Source organism: Marmota flaviventris, chromosome 10 (genome assembly GCF_047511675.1).
Source record: "Marmota flaviventris isolate mMarFla1 chromosome 10, mMarFla1.hap1, whole genome shotgun sequence".
NCBI classification, from domain to species: Eukaryota; Metazoa; Chordata; class Mammalia; order Rodentia; family Sciuridae; genus Marmota; species Marmota flaviventris.
The window spans coordinates 17,238,931-17,262,281 of record NC_092507.1 but is presented as its reverse complement, the minus strand read 5'-3'; the positions used below and the strand labels follow the sequence as shown (position 1 = coordinate 17,262,281).

The 23,351-nt window shown below is 54.8% G+C and overlaps 2 long non-coding RNA genes across 6 annotated transcripts; one reads left to right on the top strand and one right to left on the bottom strand.

Annotated features, from left to right (window-relative positions):
- The first annotated feature begins 4,061 nt into the window (after window positions 1-4,061).
- On the top strand, window positions 4,062-10,978 carry LOC117794777 (uncharacterized). 2 transcript variants are annotated; one of them, XR_011708791.1, is made up of 2 exons: window positions 4,062-4,159; window positions 10,391-10,978. It is a non-coding gene; the product is annotated as an uncharacterized lncRNA (long non-coding RNA). The 2 variants fall into 2 exon arrangements; XR_004618643.2 differs by lacking the exon at window positions 4,062-4,159 and adding an exon at window positions 8,557-9,383.
- LOC114094336 (uncharacterized) lies at window positions 10,337-21,558 on the bottom strand. 4 transcript variants are annotated; one of them, XR_011708790.1, is made up of 5 exons: window positions 21,393-21,558; window positions 14,746-14,881; window positions 13,494-13,641; window positions 12,430-12,762; window positions 10,337-10,749 (listed from the first exon to the last, which is right to left on the bottom strand). It is a non-coding gene; the product is annotated as an uncharacterized lncRNA (long non-coding RNA). The 4 variants fall into 4 exon arrangements; XR_003583008.2 differs by lacking the exon at window positions 13,494-13,641; XR_003583010.2 differs by lacking the exon at window positions 13,494-13,641 and having other exon boundaries at window positions 12,430-12,757.
- Window positions 21,559-23,351: the final 1,793 nt, after the last annotated feature.

The following is a 23,351-nucleotide window of genomic DNA, read 5'->3' as shown; positions in this document are numbered from 1 at the left end:
TACAGGGAAGGAGGAGGGAAGGGAGAGACAACATTCTTGCTGTGAGTTGAAGGTGACCTGAATTAAGGGAATGACAGTGGAGAGGGAAAAGGAGACAGATGGGCGAGAACCTTCTGAAACAGAACAGCCCTGCTGACGAGAACAGTTAGGGGGAGAGAAGCTAAAAGTGTCGGAGTCGTCTGTCTCTGGGGCCTGAGTGGTGACAGCATTTACCTGGAATGGGAAACCCAGGAAGGGATCAGAGAGAGGTCACCTTTGAGGTGCCTGTCAGACATCCATTTCCTTAAGAACTGACTGCATCAGACACCCCCACATGGGAGTAGATAAGACCTGAATTATCCAGGAAGAGGCTCGATATCAGGAAGAGAATATTAATCGGCAATTTTGTAAGTGATAGAAACCCAATTCAAACCAGGGTAAGGAAAAGAAAATGAAAAAGGAAAAAGAGATAAAAGGAATTTAGGGCTGGGTTGTAGCTCAGTGGTAGAGACTTGCCTACCACATGTGAGGCACTGGGTTCGATCCTCGGCACTGCATAGAAATAAATAAATAAAATAAAGGTATTGTGTCCATCTAAGATTAAAAGTATATTTTAAAAAATCAGTGGCTCCTTTATCTTGCAATTTCAGGCATGGCTGGATCCAGGGTTTCTAATAATGTCATTGGGTTATTTTTCCCCACCCCCATCAGTTCTGTTTGTGTAGCTTTGAGACTAGGCCTTGGGGCTGGGGGTGTAGCTCAGCAGTAGGATGCTTCTCTAGCCTGCTCAGTATCCCTGGCACTGCCAAAAGATAAGAATGGGCCTTGTCTCCCATGGTCCCTCTCCAGTCCCAGGAATCATACTCAGTGTTCACAGTCTGCCAGGTGACACTTCAGAAGGACAGTCAATCTTCCCATTAACTTCTTCAAAAGTCCCAGGGAGGCTCTGATGGGCTTCACCTGTATCACATGCGCCGGCCCAAATCAATCACCGTAGGAAGGGAAATGGAGCACTGTGATTGGCCCACTTGCCCTTCCCAGTGGGTGGGAAGGCTGTGAAGCACAGTTCCACTAATGCAGATTCTACCACCTCCCCCCAGCAGAGTCTGTGTGCTCATCTGGAAAGTACAGATGATAACAGAACACCCACCCCATGGGGTGACTGAGGGTGGCGATTGAGATGACACGGAGGAATACTTACCATAGTGCCTGGCACACAGTAGGTGCTCAATAAGTGGGAGCCATGTATAATGTTGGGCAGAAGAAATAGTAGTAGTGATGATCATTGCAGCACCCAGAAACCCACTGTCCTGACAGACAGAAAGGATAACTCACCAACTGAGCACCTTGGAGGGATCATTCATTCATTCAACAGTCTTCAGCCTGTGCCAGACTCTGCAGGTTAAGAAGACACAGGAGACTAAGTTGTGTTCGGTACAGACCTGATGGTAGTGGGAATGATATAGGGTGATGAATGCTGTAGGGACGGGGCCAGAGAAACTTGGCCACCCGGAGGCATCAGGGCAGCCTGCCAAGGAGGCACCACGTGAGGTGGGTGGGAAGGAGGCTGGAATTTCGTGCATGCTGGCGTTGGGTCGGGCACTGGGTGTACTGAGTACTTGTACATGAGGCAGGGATTGTTGTCTCCTTTAGATGAGCGCATGGAGCCCAGAGTGGGTGGACAGCTTGCTTGGGGTCACCAGTGCTGGCCCAGGGGTCCAGTCCACTTGGAGAATTCACCAGATGCAGAAGAGAAACAGGACACCAGGTAGAAGGAAGGGGAGTCAGAGCAGGTCCTCTGGGATGGGGAGAAGTGACCAGGGTCCCACAGGGAAAGGCCACAGCTGGGGGAGAGTGGGGCCAGGGAGGACCAGGGCCAGGTGAGAGCCATGACCTTCAGCAAGCCCTGTGCCTCCTGGAACCTCAGTTTCCTCATCTGTGAAATGGGTAAAAGGACTTCTATTATCTTCATGCCCATTTTACAGGTAAGGAAACAGATTAGATCAGGGTCATCTGCAGAACTCTCGAGCTGAGCCATAGCACTGATTCTGCCGTGCAGGTGAGGTATGAGTCCACTTAGTCGCTCACGTTGGCACACCTGTAAATCCCTGCTATTTGGAAGATAGAGGCAGTCGGATCTCGAGTTTGAGGCCCCTTGGCAATTTAATGAGACCCTGTCTTAAAAAAAAAAAAAATGTCTGGGACATAACTCAGTACCCTTTACTGGAGGAGAAAAAGTTTAAAGTTCAGTGCCAACTCTCCTGTCTGGCTCAAGAGTTGCGTCCATGAAAAGGACCCAAGAAAGGAAGCAGGTTCATGGGAGCCACCCTTGGAGGGTCCCAGAGACTCTCCTTATCCAGAAATTCCATCTCTTAAGGCCCTTAGAGACAATGTCATCCCTTGGAAAGCCATTCACGCAACTTGTGAATACAGAGTCCAGAATGGGGGGAGCGGCTTGTCCCAGGTCACAAACAAGCTGGTGGTGGAAATCCACCTAGAGTAAGGCCATCTGACACCTGGTCCCATTCAAGAGACTCTGACCCACTCACCCCTCACAAACAACCTGCCCCCTGCCACCAGGGCAGCAGCCTCTACTGGCCCTGAGCACCTGTCATGGGCCCTGAGCTCCACCGTCCTTAACCACAGGTCCTCCAAACCACCCTAGGAAGTGTGCGTATCCAGGGCAGCCGGAGGGCCAGTGGCAGACAGAGACCCTCACTGGACACATGGTTAGTCGATAGCATGTTTAGAAACACTTAAAATAAAAATTGATGTCTTTAGACTTTGTCACCACCTTATGAGTCCCATAGTCCCTATTTTATGGAGGGGAAAGCTGAAATTCAGAGATGCAAAAAGACCACCCCAGGGGCTCATGGCTGGGAAGCAGCAGAGGTTGGATTAATACATAGGCCTGGTGACTCCAAAGTCCGGGTGGTGGCAGTATCTTGTCCCTGCTCCAAGCAGCTATCAGGGAAGAGGTGAGAGGACCTAGGTGAGGGGTGACAGCAGTGTGCTGGGCCCCACTCAGAGATGACAGATACTTTAGCAGCTAAACACATGGCCCCCGTGGTCAGGCTCCTGGGTTCAATTCTAGCTCTGTGTCCTCAGTGTGGTTTTTTTGTTGTTAGCGCCAGGGTTGACTCTAGGAGTGCTTTTATCACTGAGCTGCATCCCCAGCTAGCTTTTTTTTTTGGGGGGGGGCAGGGTCTAAGTTGCTGAGGCTGGCCTCAAACTTGTGATCCTCCTGTCTCAGCCTCTCGAGTTGCTAAGATTACAGGTGTAAGCCACCACACCCAGCTTAGTGTGACATTTTGCACTGACTGCCTTGTGTGTCCCTGAGTACTGCTTTGAATGCTTATGGATCCTGGGGCTGCCCCCGGCCTCTGCCACTGGCCAGCAAGGTGGACTAGAGCTTAGAGAGAGATTTGAGGTGAAGCCTGTGAATTTTAAGACTTGGGGGCCTCATTTGCATGGCCTGGTATCCCATTTTGTATTCATAAACATGAATTCTTTTTAAAGAACCCCCCAATATTATTCAAGCTGTACTGACACCCTGCAAAACCTGGGTCTGCCGCTGTGGAGGCCACTCACTAGACCCCCCAACCTATGCCCCCTCCATTTTTCTTATCTAAGTGGGGGATGTTAATTGCTCTGATTCAATTCATATATGTACAGTGCTTTAGCAGTACCTGGCATGCTGGATGCAGCACGCAGGCCTGTAATTCCAGTGACTGGGAAGGCTGAGGCAGGAAGATCTCAAGTTCAAGGAGAGTTTCAGCAACTCGGAAAGACCTTCAGCAATTTAGCAAGATCTTAACCCAAAATAAAACATAAAAGGAGCTGAGGATTTGGCTCTGTGGCAAAATGCCCCTGGGTTCAATCTCCAGTACCCCCCAGAAAAGGACCTAGTACAAAATAAATGCCCAGTGACTACTGGCTTTTTAAATAAATTCCCAGCTAGTAAATATGTTTAAGTGCTAGTAAATCTGCTAAATCTTTTACATTCATCATGATCATTATGTTTAATTTCCACAACTCCTCCCATTTTACAGGTGAGAAAACAGAGGCTCACATAGGTGAAGTGACTTGCTCGAGGCGACAGGACTTCCTCCCGGTTTATGAGGCCCCTGCCCCACCCCCTGGCAGCCGACCCTGGGGACTCAGGTCACACCACAACCAGGTACTGACTGCAAGTCCCTGCTCACCAAAGGTGGACCATGAGTCCCCTGGGGGAAGAAGCCCCCAAGTTCAGCTGGGCTGGGGCCCTGGCACATCTAGGACCTCATCCCTCCAGTGCCCTTGAGCTTCCTCTTGAGCCCTGGTTACCAGAAGCCCTGGCCCAGGTGGGGCGGGGGCCAACGGGTGACAATGACCGATTTAGAAAGTAAAGTTGCTTCTCAAACAAATAAGAAAGAAGAGGAAAGAAAGAGCCGGCCTGCCCGCTTCCTGCCCCACTCTCTCCCAGCACCTGGGGCCCAGCTGCTGGTTTTCACTGCGTGTTTGCTCATCCTGCCGGAGGAGGCCCTTCTTAAAGCCCCAGGGCCCTCCCCGCAGAGATGGATGATTACTGAGCCCGTGGAGATGTGGCAGGCTTCTTGCTGCTGCATGGTATTGTCTTGAGCATTGTTTCAAACAACAATACCCATGATCATCCCGCCCCGTTTCCTGCATTTGGGAGAGGGGGCTGCCAGTTCCGCTTGGGCGCAGCCTTCTTGGCTGTGCACTGTCTGAGGTCTGGAGGCCTGAGCGGGTCACTCCTTCTCTCTGGGCCTCCATTGCTTTGTCTGCAAGATGGGGATGGGTGAGGTGAGGGTTACTGAGGCCAGCATGGCATAGAAAGCCCAGAGCACAGCGGCTGTGACAGCTGCTCTCTTGGATCCCTGTGGAAGCCAGGGTCACCCAGGGACAGAATCCAAGAGCCTCCCTGGATGTGTTGGAAAGCTTTTGGACTCAGAGAGGCAGAGTCACTGTGGCTGCTTCAGTGCATTTCACCTAGACCTCAATCAGAGGGAGCAGAGGTGACAGCCGTCCCGATTCTATAGCAGAGGAAGCAAGACACAGACAAATGACCTGTCCAAGGCCGGCAGAGCTGGTGGGTGCAGATCCGGCTGCACCCCACCTGCCTGGCTCCACCGTGTGCTCAGAGCTGCCCTGGCATGGGTGGGGGTATCTCTGAGGCTCTGCTTTGCTTTGTGACCCTGGACAAGTCACTTGCCTGGGTTCTCATCTATGAGACAAGCAGCCCAGATACCTGCCCCCAGAACTGACAATCCTCAGGGAGCTTCGCGCTCAGAGCAAGACAAAGAGTGACCACGCCAGGGACCGGGGAAGCCAGGGCTGCTGGGCTATAATTAGTGTTAATTTTAAAGTCACAGGCGAGAGCCCAGCCAAGAGGATGCTGAGGGCCTGCCCAGCTCTGCACATCTAAATCCTGTGGTTGCAGCTGGGGAGTGATTCCGGGAGGCACCTGGTGAGAGGTGGCTCCACCCGTTGGGGCTAAAAAAAAAATCCCTGAGTCTGCCACCGTGCAATCTGCCAGTCACCTGCTCTGACTAATGGCAAACTCTCCGACCCTGCTTCTCTGCCTCCACTTCACCCCCATAAGCTGTGTGGCTCTGGAGAAATCCGTTGACCTCTCTGAAACTCAGGTGGGGGACATTGGCCTTGCAGAGTTTTCCACAGTAGAAGCAATGCCTTACCATACAGTGTTGCTAAGAGACCGTGAGGACCTGGGCGCTGGGGCCCACCTGTGCTCCAGACCCGGCGCTGCCACTTCCTGTTGTGTGATGTTGGGCAGGTCACTTGGACTCTCTGAGCCTCGGTTTCCACCACTTGAGACACAGTAGTGCTTCAGGAGTAATAACTGGTTGGTGAGACCGTTTATTGTGCTTGAGAACAATTTGCAGAGATCCTCAGACACGCTGGGGTCCTGTGCTCTCTCTTATGCAGCACCTCTCTGTTTTCCCCTCCAGAACTTCTCTCTGCCCTGGTTAACCTGTTCTGTGCCCTGATGGGTGACCTCTGCAGGTGACATCAATACCCTTTATCCTCTGCATTCTGGTTGAATGGGGAGGCTGGGAAGAGGACAGGTGGCGAGTGGCACTGGTCTTTATTCCCCTGGTTCCTTCCTGCACGATTGCCCCACAGTGCTGTGTCCCACCCCCTACAGCTCCTGTGGGTGGCCCTGTGCCTGCATCTCTGGCCCAGGTCCAGGTAACTTCTCCCTCCCACCCCCAGGCCAACATGGTCACAGCTTCCGTGCTCCATGGTACCAGCCCTGAGACAGTGCGCCATCCTTCCTGCTATCCTGAAACCCTGCCCAGGCCTTGGCTGATTGTCTTTGATTCAATTCTTTTCAAATTAGTCAGTTTGGGACAGGCACGATGGCTCACAGCTGTAATCCCAGCAACTCGGGAGGCTGAGGCAGGAGGATCTCAAATTCAAAGCCAGCCTCAGCTACTTAGGTCTCACTAAGCTGCTTAGGGCCTTGCTGTTTCAAAATAAAAAAAAAAAATTAAAAAGGGCTGGGGATGTGGCTCTGTGGTTAAGCACCCCTGGGTTCCATCCCCAGTACAAAAAAAAAAAAATTAAGCCAGTTTGGGTGTGCATCTCTTTCCTGCCTCTGGGCCCTGGTGTGGCTTTGGTGTGACATGTGTTGTGTTCATCTAGGACTCCAGGGATGGTCAGATAATAAAAACCCATGCAGCTTTCACGTGTATCTATTTACCACTGTATCCACTTCTGCCAAGTGTTTGCCATGAGCCAGGCTCCATGCAGGGAGCCAGGGATACAGATGACCAAGGGACAGTGTCTTACTGAGCTCCTGGGCTGGTGGCACACCTGCACAGCCAACTACAATATGAATAGCTCAGAGCCTTAATGGAGACACATACAAGCCCTGTGGCAAAGTGGAACAAAAGCCACCAACCTGGGAGAGGCTGGGAAGGCTGCAGAGCCTTTTGAGCAATATCTGTGCGCGGGTGCGCTCGCTCTCTCTCTCTCTCTCTCTCTCTGTATTAGGGGTTAAACTCAGGGGTGCTCAACCACTGAGCAACATCCCCAGCCCTTTTTTAAATATTTTATTAGAGACAGGGTCTCACTGAGTTACCTAGGGTCTTGCTAAGTTGCTGAGGCTGGCTTGAACTTGAGATCCTCCTGCCTCAGCCTCCGGAGCCGTGAGCCACTGTGCCCAGTCTTTTTTCTCTTTTCATAATGTATTTTATTTAGCCCAATGTTTCAAAATGTTATCATTATGTAATCTTGTCAATTATGATCCAGACACAAAATCTTGAGGTTTTTACATTCCCCCTCCCCGAGTCTTCAAGCTCCTGTGTGTGTTTGACACTCGGCGCGTTGCCGCTCAGACTGACCACATTTCTAGGGCCCAGGAGCCACGAGAGACAGGCAGCCGGGTGGCATCTGATCCGATCCTCATGACGGCTCTGGGAGGTAAATGGTGCTGTTCTTCCATTTGACAGATGGGGAGAAGGGACTCCAAGGCGTTAAGTCACTCACCTAAGGTCATTGAAACTCCCTGGGTTGAAACCCACATCTCTGTCTCCAAAGTCTGTCCTCTGGACTGGCTTCTCATCCCCAGGGGGCAGCAGTTGGCAGGCGGAAAAGCCAACATGGATCCGAGGTCCTCGGACTCCATCCTGGAATGCTCCTCCTGTCACTGCCTCTGCGTGGCGGAGAAAGGGGGAAGGCAGTCACCCTTCAAAATGGGTTCTGATCCTGTTCTTCTGGAATCCCCGAGATGCCCTGGAGCAGGGTGGCAGAAGAGAGCGGGAGATTGCTGGCGAGCCAAAGGATGCTCTCGGGAAGGGGGAGGGTGCTACTGGGGAGAGGCTCAGGCTGCCCTGGATGGGGGGGGAGGTAAAGCAGCTCCATCAGGCCCATCAATGTAGCCGGCAGGAGTCTGGAGCCGTGGCACATGCCTGTCATCCCAGTGACTCAGGAGGCTGAGGCAGGAGGATCCCAAGTTCAAGGCCAGCCTCAGCAATTTAGCAAGACCCTGTCTCAAAATAAAATGGGCTGGGGCTGTGCTCTGTGGTAGAGTGCCCCTGGGTTCAAACCCCAGTACCAAAAAAGTAGCCGGCAGATCAGCTTTGCCAGGGTCCCAGGCAGCAGTTCCTTCCCAGCCCAAACACCCAGAACCGCTTGCTCCTGGAGCCTAGTGGGGGGCGGAGAGTGTGCAGGAACTCGGCCGGGTGTTCTCAAACCAGGCGCTGGGGGAGCTAAAATGGGACCATGACGTTAAGGTGTTCTGATGGGCAGGCCCCAGGCCTAACATGGAGAGAGTCCTGGGAGCTCCCAGGCCTGGTCCAGGCTCTGGAGGGAAACCGGAGCCCCGGAATTCTGGAAGCCAGGCTGAGTCTGCGACTCCAGGGTGGATGTCTGGTGCTAAAAACAGTGACCAGTGGCTGCTTACCCACCGGCCCCTTCCCAGTCTTCACTCACTCGGCATCTGTCCCCTAAGATCCTCCATCCACACCCCGAGAGCCCACCCCACCCTTCCTGCCCCTGCTCCTGTCGCCCCCCCCCCAAGACCCCACCCACTCTGCACGTGGCCTGTGTGGGATGGGGGACCCGCAGCCCCGAGCAGCGCCACATCTTGCTTTCAGACCTGGCGAGATGACAGGCCCTTCGTCTGAGCAAAGGAGGCAATGTGGGAACAGAGGGTCCCCAGAGCAAGGGACACCCATGATGCCTCCTAAAGCCAGAGGAAGGAAGACTGGCTGAGGAGCCGGGCAGTGAGTTGGGTGGGCAGGGACACCACAGAGCCTGCAGAGGAAGCGGATGGGAGGCCACCAAGGAGGAGGGCTGGCCTCCAGCCAAGACTTCCAGGGTTCTCACAGTGTCCACCTGGGAGTCTGCAGCAGCCCGGCCCTCTCAGCTCGGCACAGCGTGTCCAGTGTCACCTGGAGGGCATCAGGGTTGGTACCTTTATTGTAGGCTCCAGAAAGTCCCATGGAGGGTTAAGGGGGTCAGAAGTGAGTCTGGTGACCTTGTCCCTTGACTCTACCCTTCTCTCCCCCACGTCAGCTCAGCTGCTGTCAGATCGCTCTCGAAACCCCCAGCACCTGACTCAGTGCTGGGCCCAGAGCAGGGGACCTTCCCGACATCTGCGGGGCCCCTGTGCTGTCCCCACACATGATCAGATGAGCAGGGATGGTGGCACTCCCTGGACTGTTCGTGTCACCCCTACAGCAACCCCAGGGGACTGGAACTGCACCCCTTTTCACAGAAAAAGAAACAGGGAGGAAAGGGCTTGCCCAGGGTCACATGGTGACCACGGTCCTGACTCTACATCCTGTCCCTGATCCAAGACATTTCTGACACCTCACGTAGCCGTCTAGGCCTCCAGTGGACCCTGTGCCATTGAAGTCCGGGGCTACAGACGGGTAAGGTCAGCAGGGACAGGAGCCAAGCAGGACGGGGAGGGGGTGTGGTGGGGAGGACCAGGGAAGGGACCTTGGAGATTGTTGTCATCTGCAACCTGCTCTGCCGCACCCAGCGCACCCAGCGGTGGAAAGTGTGTGTCAGAGGAAGCTGCTGCCTGGGGACTGGGGGGTGTGCGTGGGTGACAGCATGTGGGGTCACACAGGAGGCAGGATGTGCGGAGCTGGGGGCCAGGTCCCCGAGCTGGAGCAGGCCTGGGGTCGTGCCCCGCCCCGCCGCGCCCTGTCCTGGGGCTCACTTTCTCCCACTTTCAGTTCGGGCAGGCCGTCCTGCGACAGCCGTCCCAGAGCCTCTGGGGTCACTGCCAATACTCTGCTCCACTTCGTAAATAAATATTTCCGAAGCACCTACTGTGTGCTCAGACATGGGGCTGCAGTCCCCCCTTCTCCACCAGGGGAGGCGCACAGGTGGAGACAGGAGGAGGCAGGTGCGATGCTCCTGGGTGACACCATCCAGTGGGCGGCCACCAGGGAGGCGCCTGGAAGCCGAGCAGGAGGGAGGGAACCGTGACAGCCCTCCAGTGCTCACTGCCACCCAGAGGGAAGGACTCAGCCCTTGAAAGGCCCCCCATGGGGGCCTGTTTCCCAGGTGGGGACACTGAGGCCTCGAGAGATCAGAACTTGCCCGAGTGATGTTTCCAGATGCCAGGAAGCAGCAGAGGCAGGATTTGAAACCCGGCCACCTGCTCCGACCTGCTCCACTGAGGAAGGGGAAGTGGGAACAGGTGCTGGGGTGGGGGTGGGGGGGCAGCAGGAGGCTGGGCCAGGGGAGGCCTGCGGAGCTGGGGGCCAGGCCAGGAGCAGCCGGGGCCAGCAGAGTCCCTGAAGCACTGCCCTGGGGAGTGCTCTGTGTCTATTCTAGAAAAATACCCTCCTTCAGAGGGGAGCACAGGGTCTAAACAAGCAAAAATCCAGTGTGATTTAATTCCAATGTTCTCTTTGTTTCTTAGAACTTCTGTGACAAAGTATCACAAACTGAGTGCCGTAGCCCAGCGGGCTGTTTGTCTCCAGCTCCGAAGGCCAGCAGACTGACCAGGGTACCTGGAGCTGTGTCCCCCTGACAGCCAAGTCCAGTCCTTCCTCACCCCTCCCCAGCTGCTGCTGGTGGCCGTCAGCCCGGGCCTTCATGGGTATCCAGCCATATTGGATCCAGGCCCCCTCTGCCCCCCCCATTAGTCTGTCCTCATCTGAACTGGTGACATCCGCAGCAACCGCGTGTCCAAATCGTCACGTTCTGTGGTACTCAGTGTGAGGACTTCAACATATCATATGGATCTGGAAGACACACCTCAATCCATAACAGATGAATCTGGGGAAAAAAAGAAAAAAAACCCAAAACTATGCAGGTCATATGTCCAAGTCTGAGATTCAGAAAATATGGCCTTGGGGCTGGCTCAGGGGTAGGCATGTGCTGAGTTCAATCCCCAGCTCAAAAAAGAAAGAAAAAGAAAGCATGGGCCTAATATATCTGTCTGCTACACAAATATTAAAGTACTTTGCTTTAATGGGTACTATGTAAATGTTTGAGAGATACTTGACTTGTGGTCCCTTAAGGCCCTTAGATCTTTCTTTAACAAGTCAGAAGAATAAAATAAAAGTCCCCCGAGAACAAAGTGCACTGCCCTTTGTCCTGGATTCCTGACAGGCAGCTGTTCACTGACCTTAGCCTTCTCTCCTCTGTGGGCACCAGCTTGGGGAATGAGCCAGTCCTGAGAAGGATGGGCGAGGCCTCTGTTCCCTTCCTCACTGGACTGAGCAGAACCCACAGTCCTCAGTCGTCTCCCTTGCTTCCCCATTCCACGAGGCTCAGACTGTTCCTCTCGGACAAATCCCCACGCTGCATGCTCACACCTAGACCTGGCTCTGCACCTTTACCACGAAGCTGTTGCTCTGCTCTTCAAACTGACTTCCTCGCCACCCGCAGGAAATCAGTGTGTTCTAACATGAGTCTGATCACCTCCTTCTGGGCCCCAAACTCTCCATGCTCCCTATTGTCCTAAACTCCCCATTTCAGGGTTTGTAGGAGTTGGTCCCCAGGAGTCTACCCAGGCCTGCTGTCTCACAAGCCCTGGAGGTTACACAACTTGCATTTAAAAGAGACTGAAGGGTGGGGAGGCTCCCCGCGAAGCTCCTTCTAAGTGACTTCAAGTGCTTTCCTCTGCATCCACACCTTTGCCATGCTAATCCCTCTCCAGAGAGCCCCCTCCCCTCCCGCCCACTCTTCATCACCTCATTGTAAGACGCCTTTATCCTGATCACACGACAGAGCGCCTCTCCCTCCTCTACAGCCCTAGGATTTGGGCTAAATTTTTGTCCCCCTCTTTGGTACTGGGGATTGAACCCAGGGGCACTTTACCACTGAGCCACATCCCCAGACCTTTTTATTTTTTTTATTTTGAGTCAGGACCTCACTAAATTGTGAGGCTGGCCTCAAACTTTCGATCCTCCTGCCTCAGCCTCCTGAGTTTCTGGGATGACAGGCGTACCTCACAGGGCCTGGCTTTGGATGCACTTCTTCACGAAGCTCGTTCCACTGCACTGTGTGCTAGAGAATTTGCTCCCCTTACCTGAGAGCCAGGTACTAGCCCCAGGCCTGTGACTAAATGTCAGGGACAGCAGGTGAGAAAAACGCCAGAATGGAGAGACAGCTGCTAACTGTCTTTGTCAGTCTTGCTGTGTGACCTTGGGCAAGTCACTTTTCCTCTCTGGGCTTGTTTCCTCTTTTAGAGTGGAAATGTAGGGAAAGATATCCAAACAGGTATGAAGGCAGGAGCAAAATTCCTCTGTCTATCCCAGGTCTGGCCAGACCCTGATGGTCCTGCAAACAAAAGCTACTGGAATCCTTTATTTTGCATCAATTTGCAAGTATTTGTATGCACACTATAAGAGGCACCCCTACATTTCATTCATAGAAGGAACTGTGGCTGTCATCTAATTGATGCCCAGGGATGGAAAAGACCCACTGGTCATGGTTCCATGCAAATCTTACCTGACAGAGGCCTTTACTCATTAACAGTCCAACCCCCTCCTTTCACAGATAGGTAACTGAAGCTCAGAGAGGGAAAGTGAGGAGCCCAAGGTCACACAGCAAGTGAGATGCATAAGACTTCATCCTGGGCTTCCTTCTGACTGTCAGGGGCTGGCGCCAGCTGGACCAAGGGGGGCTTGGTTTTCTTTTGAGGTCCTTCTCCACTCCCCCAGAATAACAAAGCTGGCTAGTGTGGCAGCCTCCACAAGCAGCACAGGAAACCAGATTGGTGTAGTGAGGCCGGTGGGGGTAGAGGAGCCTCTCAGAGGTGGCTTAGCGTTGCTTTCACCTGTTCTAAAAATAACGCACTATTAGAGATCCGCAGATGACGGGGTGGCCCGCAGGTTATTCCGCTGAGGGGAGAGGAGAGAGTGGATCCATGTGAACAAAAAGACAGCTGGGCCACTGCGGGCGGGCGACAGGTGGGGGGCCCTGGCTGGGCCCAGGAAACTCAGTGGGCAGCCCCTGTGCACAGAGGGGCAGGAGGGGGCTCGGGGCAGGCACTGGGCTAGGGGACAGCAGCCCCGGGGAACAGGCCAGACTTGGATGCTGCTTCTGGGACAACCAGGTCCAAGACCTAACAGGTTCAGCAGGTGGAACCCCGCGAGTGACACAGGCACCGAGGGAAACAGCAAGAGATAAGACCACGGAGACCCCTTGGGCCAGGGTGGGCAGGGAGGCCCTGGAAGGAGTAGATAGAGAAGGGAGACCCTTGGAGAAGGGAGGGAGGGGGCACCTTCAGGGGCATGGCTCAGGGAACCCAGGCCCACGGGGAAGAGGGTATGGACCTGCCCAGAGAGGTCAGAAGGGGGCAGCGTGGGACCTGCGAGCTCCGGGAACTGCTCAGGCTTCTGGCTGATTCCAGATCCATAGGAAGCCACTGAAGCCAAACTTTCAGCAGGGAAATGGGGGTGGGGGGGGTTGGGGCATGGGGTTGCCTCTCAAAAGGCCTGCTCTGGCCAGGCGGGTGGCGTAAGGATTAACTGGTCTAGAAGGCCTGTCAGTTCAGGGGTGGTGGTGCACACCTGTGATCCCAGCAACTCAGGGAGGCTGAAGTAGGAGGATCTCAAATCAGAGGCCAACCTCAGCCACTTAGCCAGACCCTGTCTCAAAATTAAAAATACAATGGGCTGGGGATATGGCTCAGTGGTGGTGTGCTCCTACATTCAAGCCCTGAGTATAAAAACAAACAAACAAAAAAACCACCAATTAGGCAGAGGACATTGTATTCAGGCAGGAGTGATGGGGTGATGGTGACCTAGACAGAGTAAGGGAAAACACAGAGCTGGATAGCTTCGACATTTGTTCTGGAGACCACGTTCACAGGAGTTGCAGACAGGTTGGACTGGGGTCGGGTCGGGGGACACACAGGTTTCTGGCCTGAGCACCTGCTGCAGTCAGCTCCCCAGGGGGACCTGCAGGCTCGAAGGCCAGGTGTGGGAATCTGGTTTGGGGCAATAAGATTGATAAGATTTAAGCAGCTGCAGACGGCCGAGGTCCTGCCCGACGCAGCTCCGCAGGCCCCAGCCGTCTGCAGGAGGCATTGCTTCTCCCACCATGAACCCAGTCCAAGCTGTGAGCCCCAAGAAGCCAGGGACCAGCCTGCTTTGTCCCCAGCACCTATGAAGACACCTTGCACATAGTAGGTGCTCAACAAAGAGTTGGGGGGTAAATGAGGCGAAACCACCAGCTGCATGAATGGGCGCACAGACATGGTGCTGTTTAGGATCCCGGGGGCCCTGCAGCAGGTGTCTAGTAAACATTTAGGGACTTCTCTGACTTCTCTTGTCCCACCCACCTCCAGTCAGAGCCCTGCAGCTTGGCCTTCCTCTTAGGCCAAGCCAACTTTCTCAAGCTCGTCCCCTGCCCACCCCTCCCGTCACTGCCTGGTCTGGACCCCCAGCATCTGACTGCTGTGCCCTTTCTGGGTGTTCTTCCTCAGAGACCCTGAAAACACAAAGGGGCAGGCGGCCTCTCCCCTGTGCCACCCAGGACCCCCCCCCCCACAGGGGCCTCCCTGCCTCCTCCTGTCCCTCCACCCTCCACACTTCAACAAGGGTGGCTGGGGAACAGTCAAACCCTGACCTGTCCCCCCCACCCCGGTTTACCCCCTCCCTCCCCGCGTTGGCTATAGCATCGTGACGTCACAGCCACGCCTGAACTTGCCCCCGAGTTCCAACGGCAGCCTCAACTCCCTGGGCCTCCTCTGAAATCTTGGCCACAGCTCCCAGGAGCACCCAGGCTTTCCGTCCCCTCTGCCCCCTCGGCCAGGCTCACCCTTCCTGCGCCTGGTCCAGTCACACTCGCCCTTGGCCATCCAGCTCCTCGTCGTCCTCCGCTGCAGTCCCTCAGGCCACCCCTGCACTCCACGGGGACTTCACTCGTGATAAGAACTGCATTTACTGAGCCCCTGCTATGTGACAAGGAATCGTTTAATTCTCACAATGACTTCAGGAGGTCATTATTGTTCCCATTTTACAGATTTAAGAATCTGAGGCCCAGAGAGATTAAGTGACTTGCCTGTGGTCACACAGCCAGCAAGTGACAGAGCCAGGTCTGAACCTAGGCAGGCTGGCTCCTGAGCTGCCATCTCGGCTGGTATGTTTGAAAGCTGTGACCGATCCCATGGCATGGGCCTGCTGGCTTGTCTGTCTCTTAAGGACAAGAACTGTGTCCCATGGCTCCTTACCCCTCACATCTGGCACAGCAGCTGGCACAGGTAGGTGCTCAATCAAGCCTCCCTTGGAAGAGCCTGAGGGAGTGGTACTTGTCATTGTACGGTGCTTTGCAGCTTCGAGCCTACATAATCTCATTCACCTTCTCAATGACACTGCTGGGCAGGGAGTATTAGACCTATTGGTCAAGTCAGGACCAGAGAGTTCAAGAAACTTGCCCAAGTCACCCAGCCAATAACTGGTGGAGATGATTCCAATGACCAGGTGTCCTGACTCCAGAAACAAGGCCAAGAAGATGTTGCTGAACCCCAACCCAATCCCAGTCCCAGAGGACTGGAGGCTGTGCTGGGTCAAGGGTCATGAATTGCTTCTCCCAGTGGCTGGCAGGGGTTTGGGGGCAGGGGCCTGCTTCCCATCTTCTGGGCCCTCAGGGTCTAAGGCTCTTCAGGGCAGGAAACTCTTCCTTGTCACAAAGCTCCAGCACCCCCCCTCGCCCCCACGCCCCAGGCCACTGGGCTCCCCTCCCCCTGGAGGGCCCTGGTAAGAGCATCCGCCTGTCCCTGAGGATCCACGGGTTCAGCCCAGCAGCTGAGATGGATGTGCAGGAAGCAGTAACAATGGATGAAAGACCCTCTGTGCCCAGGTGGGTGGGGGAGGGAGCGGCAGGAAGTCAGATCCTCCTCCTCTGCAGGCCCAGCCGGGGGCTGGAGGGAGGCTGGGCATGCCAGACGCCGCGGGGGCTTATTTGGATTCCCCAGGGATCCAAGCTGGGGAGCCCTTTGCAAACAGCAGACCGCTGGCTCTTCTCCATGGGGTGCTGAGCTCTGGACCCGGGTGACAAGAATGTCACTTTCCTTCATCACTGTTGCTGTCCCCGGGGCCCAGCAGCAGGGCTGGCAACACCGTAAGGGCAGGATTTGTTGAATGCAGAAATTAACCCAGCACTACTAATAACTACAGAATCACAATTTCACGTGGATTTGCTTGTTGGAAACAATAAAAGGGATTCCAGATGACTCCTTTCCCCTCCTGAGCTCCTTCCGCCTGGCAAGCTGGACCCTCCGCGTTTTACGAGGTCAGCTCCTTCTCACCTTCCAGCTGTAGCTCAAATGAAGCTCTTCAATAAAAGCCTGGGGGGATTGGGCACGGTGGCACACGCCTGTAAATCCCAGAAACTCTGGAGGCTGAGGCGGGAGGATCACAAGTGTGAGGCCAGCCTCAGCAATTTAGCAAGACCCTGTCTCTAAAATATAAAGAGCTGGGGATACAGCTCAGAGGTAGAGCATCCCTGAGTTCCACCCCAGAACCAAAATAAATAAATAAATAACCAAGCAAGCTTTGGGGGCTGCTCTGACCCCCAGCTAAGGGAACCCCTTCCCTTGCCCCCTGGCTCTTGATCTGCTCTAAGGCACTTTCATGAGGGTTTAACATGGACCCTTATGTGTGAATCCCCCTCTCCCCCACAGGAAGGTAAGTGCTGAAGGGCTTCTTGCTCCTGTCCCCAGGGCCAGGCACTTAGATAATGCTCCATAAATAGTTAACTAGATAAAGAGATGACCAAGTGGATCTCGGATAGGATGTCATTCCATCCTATGATGCTCTGCAAGCTGCTTCCTGGATGGGAACAAAGGGGGTCTTGCCCATGTGCTGAAAGACTGCAGAGCCCCAACCCACAGCCTCAGCGAGCAGCTCTTCCCCAGGTCAGTGACAGTGACAGTCACCAATCAGGGCTGCGCTTCCCCCACAACAATTATTGAGTTTCATCAAAATCTGAATACACGCCTGTATAGTGCCAGCAGTTTGGGAGGCTGAGGCAGGAGGACAGAAGTCCAAATCTAGCCTCAGCAACTCAGTGAGGCCTGAAGCCACTCAGTGAGGCCCTGTCTCTAAATAAAGTACAAAACAGGGCTGGGGACACGGCTCAGTGGCCAAGTGCCCCTGGGTTCCATCCCCCCATACAAAAAACAAAAACAAAACAAAAAAACTAAATCTGCGCATGGGACTGTGAGAATGGCCACCGTCTGTCCAGCTTGCCACAGTGGTCGCTGGGGTGGGCTGGGTGGCTAACCTCACCTCTTCATTTCGAAGGTGGGAGAATCCGGGCCAAGACGGCCCAACCCAGGGCCTCACCAGCAGAGGGTCAGCAGGGCTGAGGCTCCCGGAGCCCTTCATCCACCTCTTGCTCCTTGTTTTAACAGACACTCACGGAGCCCCTGTTCTGTGACAGGCGGTACCCTGGGGACCCGAGACACAGCAGTAGCCAAAGGCTCTGGATTCAAGGGAGAAGGGCCAGCTGGGCCTCGGTGGCGCACACCTGTCATCCCAGAGGCTTGGGAGGCTGAGGCAGGAGGCTAGTGAGTTCAAAGCCAGCCTCAGCAAATGTGAGGCGCTAAGCAACTCAGTGAGACTTTGTCTCTAAATAAAATACAAAATAGGGCTGGGGAGGTGGCTCAGGGGTGGGGTGCCCCTGAGTTCAACTCCTGGTACCAAAAAAAAAAAAAGAACAGAGAAAGTCCGAGGAGGCCCAGCCGCCTGCCAGAGCCTCCCTAGTGACTTCTGCAGCCAAGTCCCTGCTTTGCCAAGGGAGAGAGCAGGCCGGGGGTGGAGGAAGGAGTGTTCCAGAATCTTAAAGGCAGAGAGACAGAGAGAAAGGCTGATTTGGTCTGGGAAGGCGAGAAGCCCGCTCAGCTGAGCCTGGTGGCCGGCTCCTGGCCTGCTGTTGTCGGCCCAGGTTGGCTTGGGGCCCAGAAACGGAGCGTCTTTGGTTGGGGTACTTTGTGCCACCTCAATGGCGTGAGACCCATCAACAGAGACGGCCACAGGCCACCCAGTCACTCTGGGAGCGCGTGGGAGCCGAGCGGCTCTGCAGTGCCCGGCCCTGGGCTGGGTGCCGCGTGGGGGATTAGGCTGCAGCGTGGATTCTGGAAACGCAGCGGCCTGAACCGTGGCGGCCCCGTCCCCAGAAGTCCTCAGTGCTGGTGGGCACCCGACTACGGCCGTTGCAGCCCCGAATCCTGAACCCCTCAAGGCGGGGGAGATCAGGAAGGAGATCCACTGGCAGAGGCCCCTGCTCCCTCCTGTCTACACCGCGCTCTGCGGGGCGTGAACGTGGCCGAGCCACACAGACCTGGACTGATCCCAGCTCCACCTCAAGGTCGACGTGTAGCCCTCAGCAGGGCACTAAGTCTCTGAACCTCAGTTCCCTGTGAAACTGTAGACGAGGAGTAGCTGCCCATGGGTGCTGATGCAGAAAGTTGCCCAGCTCTTGGTATACAGTAGGTGCTTAAGAAACAGCTTCTCTGTAGCGGAGGAACCGTGTGCAGCTCAGTGAGGAGGCTTGGCCTGGTCAGAGACGGGGCTGCCCCCGCACACCCAACTCGGAGGCTGATTCCCTAACGTCCCTTTCTGCTCAGCCTGAGGCCTGGACCCGCCTGGTTCTCTCTGGCTCTGGTCTGAGAGCTGCCCTTCTCCCCCCCTGCCTCCACCTTCACATCAGGCCTCCAGCCTGCAGAATCCAGTTCTGGGTGCTCACAGCCATGACGGCACTGAGTCATGGAACATTCCAACCTCCGAGGGCCCAGGGTCAGCCCGCACGCGTGGACCTCCCCACAAGGACCGCCCCACACCTGCCCTCGCTCGCCTTGGCCTTCCAGACCCTTGCACTGCTATAGGGTGAGAGCGCTAAAGAGTTACTCCGCTGCTCAACAACCCTCCAGGGCTCCCTATCACCCTGGGGATCAAGTTCAAACTTCTGTGTTTGACATTCCATCACCCTTTCCCACCTGGCAGCAGTGTTAGCTGTACGTCTCCACTCATGCTGCCCTGCTTCTGCCCCCAGGAACATCACGCCCCTCTGCCTATACTCAGGCTGTTACCCCGGTGGCCAGGTATACTCTCCTACCTAGCTTGGCGCCTATGTTAGCATCTCTGTGATGCTTTCCCTAAGGACTCTCAACAGCCCCTGAGCATCCTCCCTGGAGGAATGCGCTGCCCTGTGTATCAAACTTCCAGTTTACTTTGCACCCAACTCAAAATCAGCACCTGGGCTGGTACACGCCTATAATCCCAGCGACTCAGGAGGCTGAGGCAGGAGGATCCCAAGTTCAAGGCCAGCCTGGGCAACTTTAGTGAAACTGTCTCAAATTTTTTTAAAGGCCAGGGAGGATTTTTTTTTTTTTAAAGGTTGGGAATATAGCTCTGGGTTCAATCCCCAGAACACAGACACACACACACACACACACACACACACTATGCCTGGCCTCAAATCACACCTGATCGCATCATCCTCTGATCCAGCTTCATCTGTCTTCAGAGCAATTTGTAATCTATTCAGCACTAGAATGCAAACCCCCATGGGGTGGGACTTTGCTCTACTTGTGTCTGTATCCCCGGTACCTGTGAACGGATCAGAGCAGGGCACCCTAGAGGAAAAGAAGAGCCAGTGGTCAGAGCCCTTTCAGGAGACTGGGGTCCAGGGTGCAGGATGGCCTGGAGGAAGACGAGCTAGGGACTTGGTGGGGCGGCAGGGCCCAGGCCAGGGTTGGCCTCCAGGTGGAGAAGCAGCTCTGGTGGAGCAGGGAAGCCTGGCTTCTCCTGCCCTTTGGCTCCTCCACCTCCCAGCCCAGCGCTCCAGGGGAGCCTCCATCTCTCTGGGCGGGTTTCTGCCTGAGGACAGGTCAGATGACAGGTGCACGAGGGCCAAGTGAGGCTGCAGCTCCGGGAGAGCAGCAGAGTGAGCCCTGACCTTGGAGCCGGCCAGGTGGGGCTTCACGGCCAGCTCCTGCTGCTGATCAGCCACGTGCTCAGGCACGTCCTCTGCCTGCAGAAGCCTCAGCTTCAGCCCCGTGGCTTGTTGGGGCCAAGCCAGGACGCACCTGATCAGCCACCTCCACTGACTCAAGGCACACCTGGGACACTCTGGTCACCTGTGCTCTGCTTCCCACCGAGGAGTCAGTCACAGGGGTCTGGCTCCTGAGCCTGACCTGGCCAAGACTTAGAGAAGGCCCAGCCAGAAAGACCCCTGGGCCATTGGGCCCAGTCCTTCATTTTATAAATGGGAATCTAGGCCCAGAGAGGGTGAAGGATTGTCCATGGACACTCAGCCAAGTGACTTCAAAGTCAGTTCCAGAGCCCAGGTCTCTTTATCCCCAGCCCAGCTCTTTCCATTCTACTCAGGCATGTGGCTGATCCTTGTTGATTAGCTACAAGTCTTTTCCTTCACTGAGCTACATCCCCAGCCCTTTTTATTTTATTTTGAGACAGGGTCTCACTAAGTTGCCCAGGCTGGCCTTGAACTTGTGATCCTCTTGCTTCTGCCTCTTGATGAGCTGGGTTCATAGGCTTACACCATCGTGCCCAGCACAACACTCCCTCTTCAAAGCTCACCATGGACTCTACAGTCATCATTCCTGTTTAACAAATAAAAAATCTGAGACTCAGAGAGGGTGAACAAATTGTCCAAGGTCACACAGCAAAGTAAAAGAGGTCCAGAATTCAACTCCATGCCTTATGTCTCAGAAGCCTCTACTCAGTATGGCCGCACTATCCAAGGGGGGAACAGATATGGTAATGAGTATTTGTAATGAAATGTGATCTGTGTGTTTCTGTGGATAGAGTCAAAAGCCCTGTAAACAGTTTGCTGAGGTTGCCTCGTTCACGATGGTCCTTAACAAGGTATTCATTGTTGGCCCCATTTCCCTGATGAGCAGACTGAGGCTCAGATAGGCAAATTCCCTGCCTAGTGTCCCCAGACCCCTGTCTGTTGGTCTCCAGAGCCTGTGCTCTGTCCACCCGAACAAACCCTGTCTCTTAGAAGGTTCTGTACAAATTTCGGTACATTCCCTCCGTGCACATTTGTTGCACCCCCACTGTGTGCCCAGCCCTGTCCTAGGTGTCCTAGGAGTGGAAATGAACAGGACATCATGTTTGTCCCCCCTCCAGCCAGCAAAGAGGTAGATTTGGGGTCCGCAGGGTGCTCTGCCTCATGTCCTCTTGGTGACACTGCTGGGGGGGACTTTGGCACCGGTCCAGCCCTCCCCCCATCAAGTACTCCTGGAAAAGGCTGAGGGAGCGAGGCTGTGACAGCTTCAGGCCCCCAGGGCTGCCTTGTCCTCCCAGCCTGGCTCTGACTCATCGCCCACACCTGGCAGTGGCCTGGGGCAGCGTGGGGAGGGCCAGGCACCTGCACTCTTGGCTGCAGTTCCCACCCTCCCAGCCAGGAAGCAGAGCAAGGTCACCCCTGAGTCCCACCTGACATTGCTGGGCTGGGAACGCTCCTGGGAATGAGGCCCCCAGCTGCAGGGAGGCTGTCCAGGAGCCAGGAGGCCACAGTGAAGTCCCACAATGCCTGGCGCCGCTGGGGCACTCGAGGGCGGCCCAGCCCTGGTGCTTTGCATGTCTTATCAGCACTGCACTCTCACGGCTCCCTGGGGAGCCCGCTGCACAGAGGAGGAACTGCACATCAGCGGGGCAAAGGGACCGGCCTGAAACCCCCGTGTTAGGCAACATGGGCCTTCCCCAGCTCCCCACCCAACCCGGCTCCGGTGGCTCTTCCAGGCCAGAGGAGCCGGCTTGTTCCCATCTTCCCCACCCCCGCCCGTTGCTGTCCATCTTTGGCCATCTTTAGCAAGATGTCCCTTCTTATCATCAGAAGCAGAAATCACACCGTTCTCCTCCTTTCCTCCCTACTTTACTCAGCCCTGCCCGGGCCTTCAGTCGGAGGCTGATTGTGTTCTCTCTCTGTCTGAAACCTGCAGTGGCTCCCCATTGTCCCCAAGAGAAATTGTCTTCAAGGACCTTCATGAACTGGGACCTGCCCATTTGTCCAATCATGTCACTCCCTGATCTCTGCTTGGACAAGTTAGGGCACCCCTCAGGCCTGGCTTTCCTGGTGGGGACGACGACAACGCCTCACACAGTGATGAGCTTGAGGAGGCAGATGTATGTGGAGGACCCAGCGGGCACGCACTCGGCGCTGGCTGGGGCTCCTAAACCTCCCTGCCCTCTGACGGGCTGAGCGGAGGCTGGGGTAGAATCACAGTGTGCCACACAGACTCTGCTTTCAGCCTAGCTGGGACCAAAGGCTTTGTGGTGGGTGGGCTCAGGACTCTCAGTGTTACTGAAATTCATCATTTCTTTTTTTTTTTTTAATGTATTTTTTAGTTGATGGTGAACACATTACCTTTATTTTATTTGTATGTGGTGCTGAGGATGGAACCCAGTGCCTCACGCATGCTAGGCAAGTGCTCTGCCACTAAGCCCCAGCCCCAGCCCCTGAAATTCATCATTTCAAGAAATTCGGGCCCAGTGCACCTGAAATCCCAGTGATTCGGGAGGCTGAGGCAGGAGGACTGCAAAATTCGAGGCTAGCCTCAACAATTTGGTGAGACTCTGTCTCAAAATGAAAAGAAATTTAAGAGGGGAAAAAGATAATAAAATTAGTTCAGTGATAAATTTTTAGTATAATTTTTGATACCAGTATAAAGGGATTCTGTAAATATTGATATGGGTGTGTTTAAGGGAAGAAAGAATTTGGGGGCTCTGGTTTGTCTTCAGAACCCCGCAAGGGGTCCACAAGGGGCATTGCTGGCCAGGTCCTGAGTGGTACCAATTTATGTGAAGGGCAGGTGGGCAAAGCAGGTTTCCTCCATATTGCAGAATAAAGCCCTGCTTCCTGGAAAAAAAAAAAAAAAAAAAAAGGGCTGAGATTGTAGAGCGCCCCTAGGTTCCATCCCTGGTACTGCAACAAAGAAAAACATCGTGAGAAGTTTCAGAGTAGCTGGAACCAGGACTGGGTTGGTAGGTGGAGAAACTGGAACCAACTTTCACAATAGGGTCACTTTTTATCTTGACCCAAGCTAGAAGGTAGATATACCCCCACATAGAAAGGAAAACTGAGGTCAGAGGGTGGAGGTCCACCGATGGTATCAGGGACAGGACCGGGTCTGCTAACTGGCTGTGAGGCTCTAAAGGCCACGCTTCCTCCTCTCCTGCAGCAGGGCCCAAGCTTGGAGGATAGAGAGGATCTGCTGAGGACAGAAGGGACAGGGGGACAGGGAGAGGGGGATGGAGAGCTTGAACAGAGGCCCAGCCGCAGATGGTTCCAGAATTCCAAGCAGAGGCAGGTGAAGCTGCTGGGTAGAGGTCATCCACGATGAGCAGAGGAGCCTGGCCTTGACCCCCAGGGGCCTTCAGGTCCCAGGGAAACTG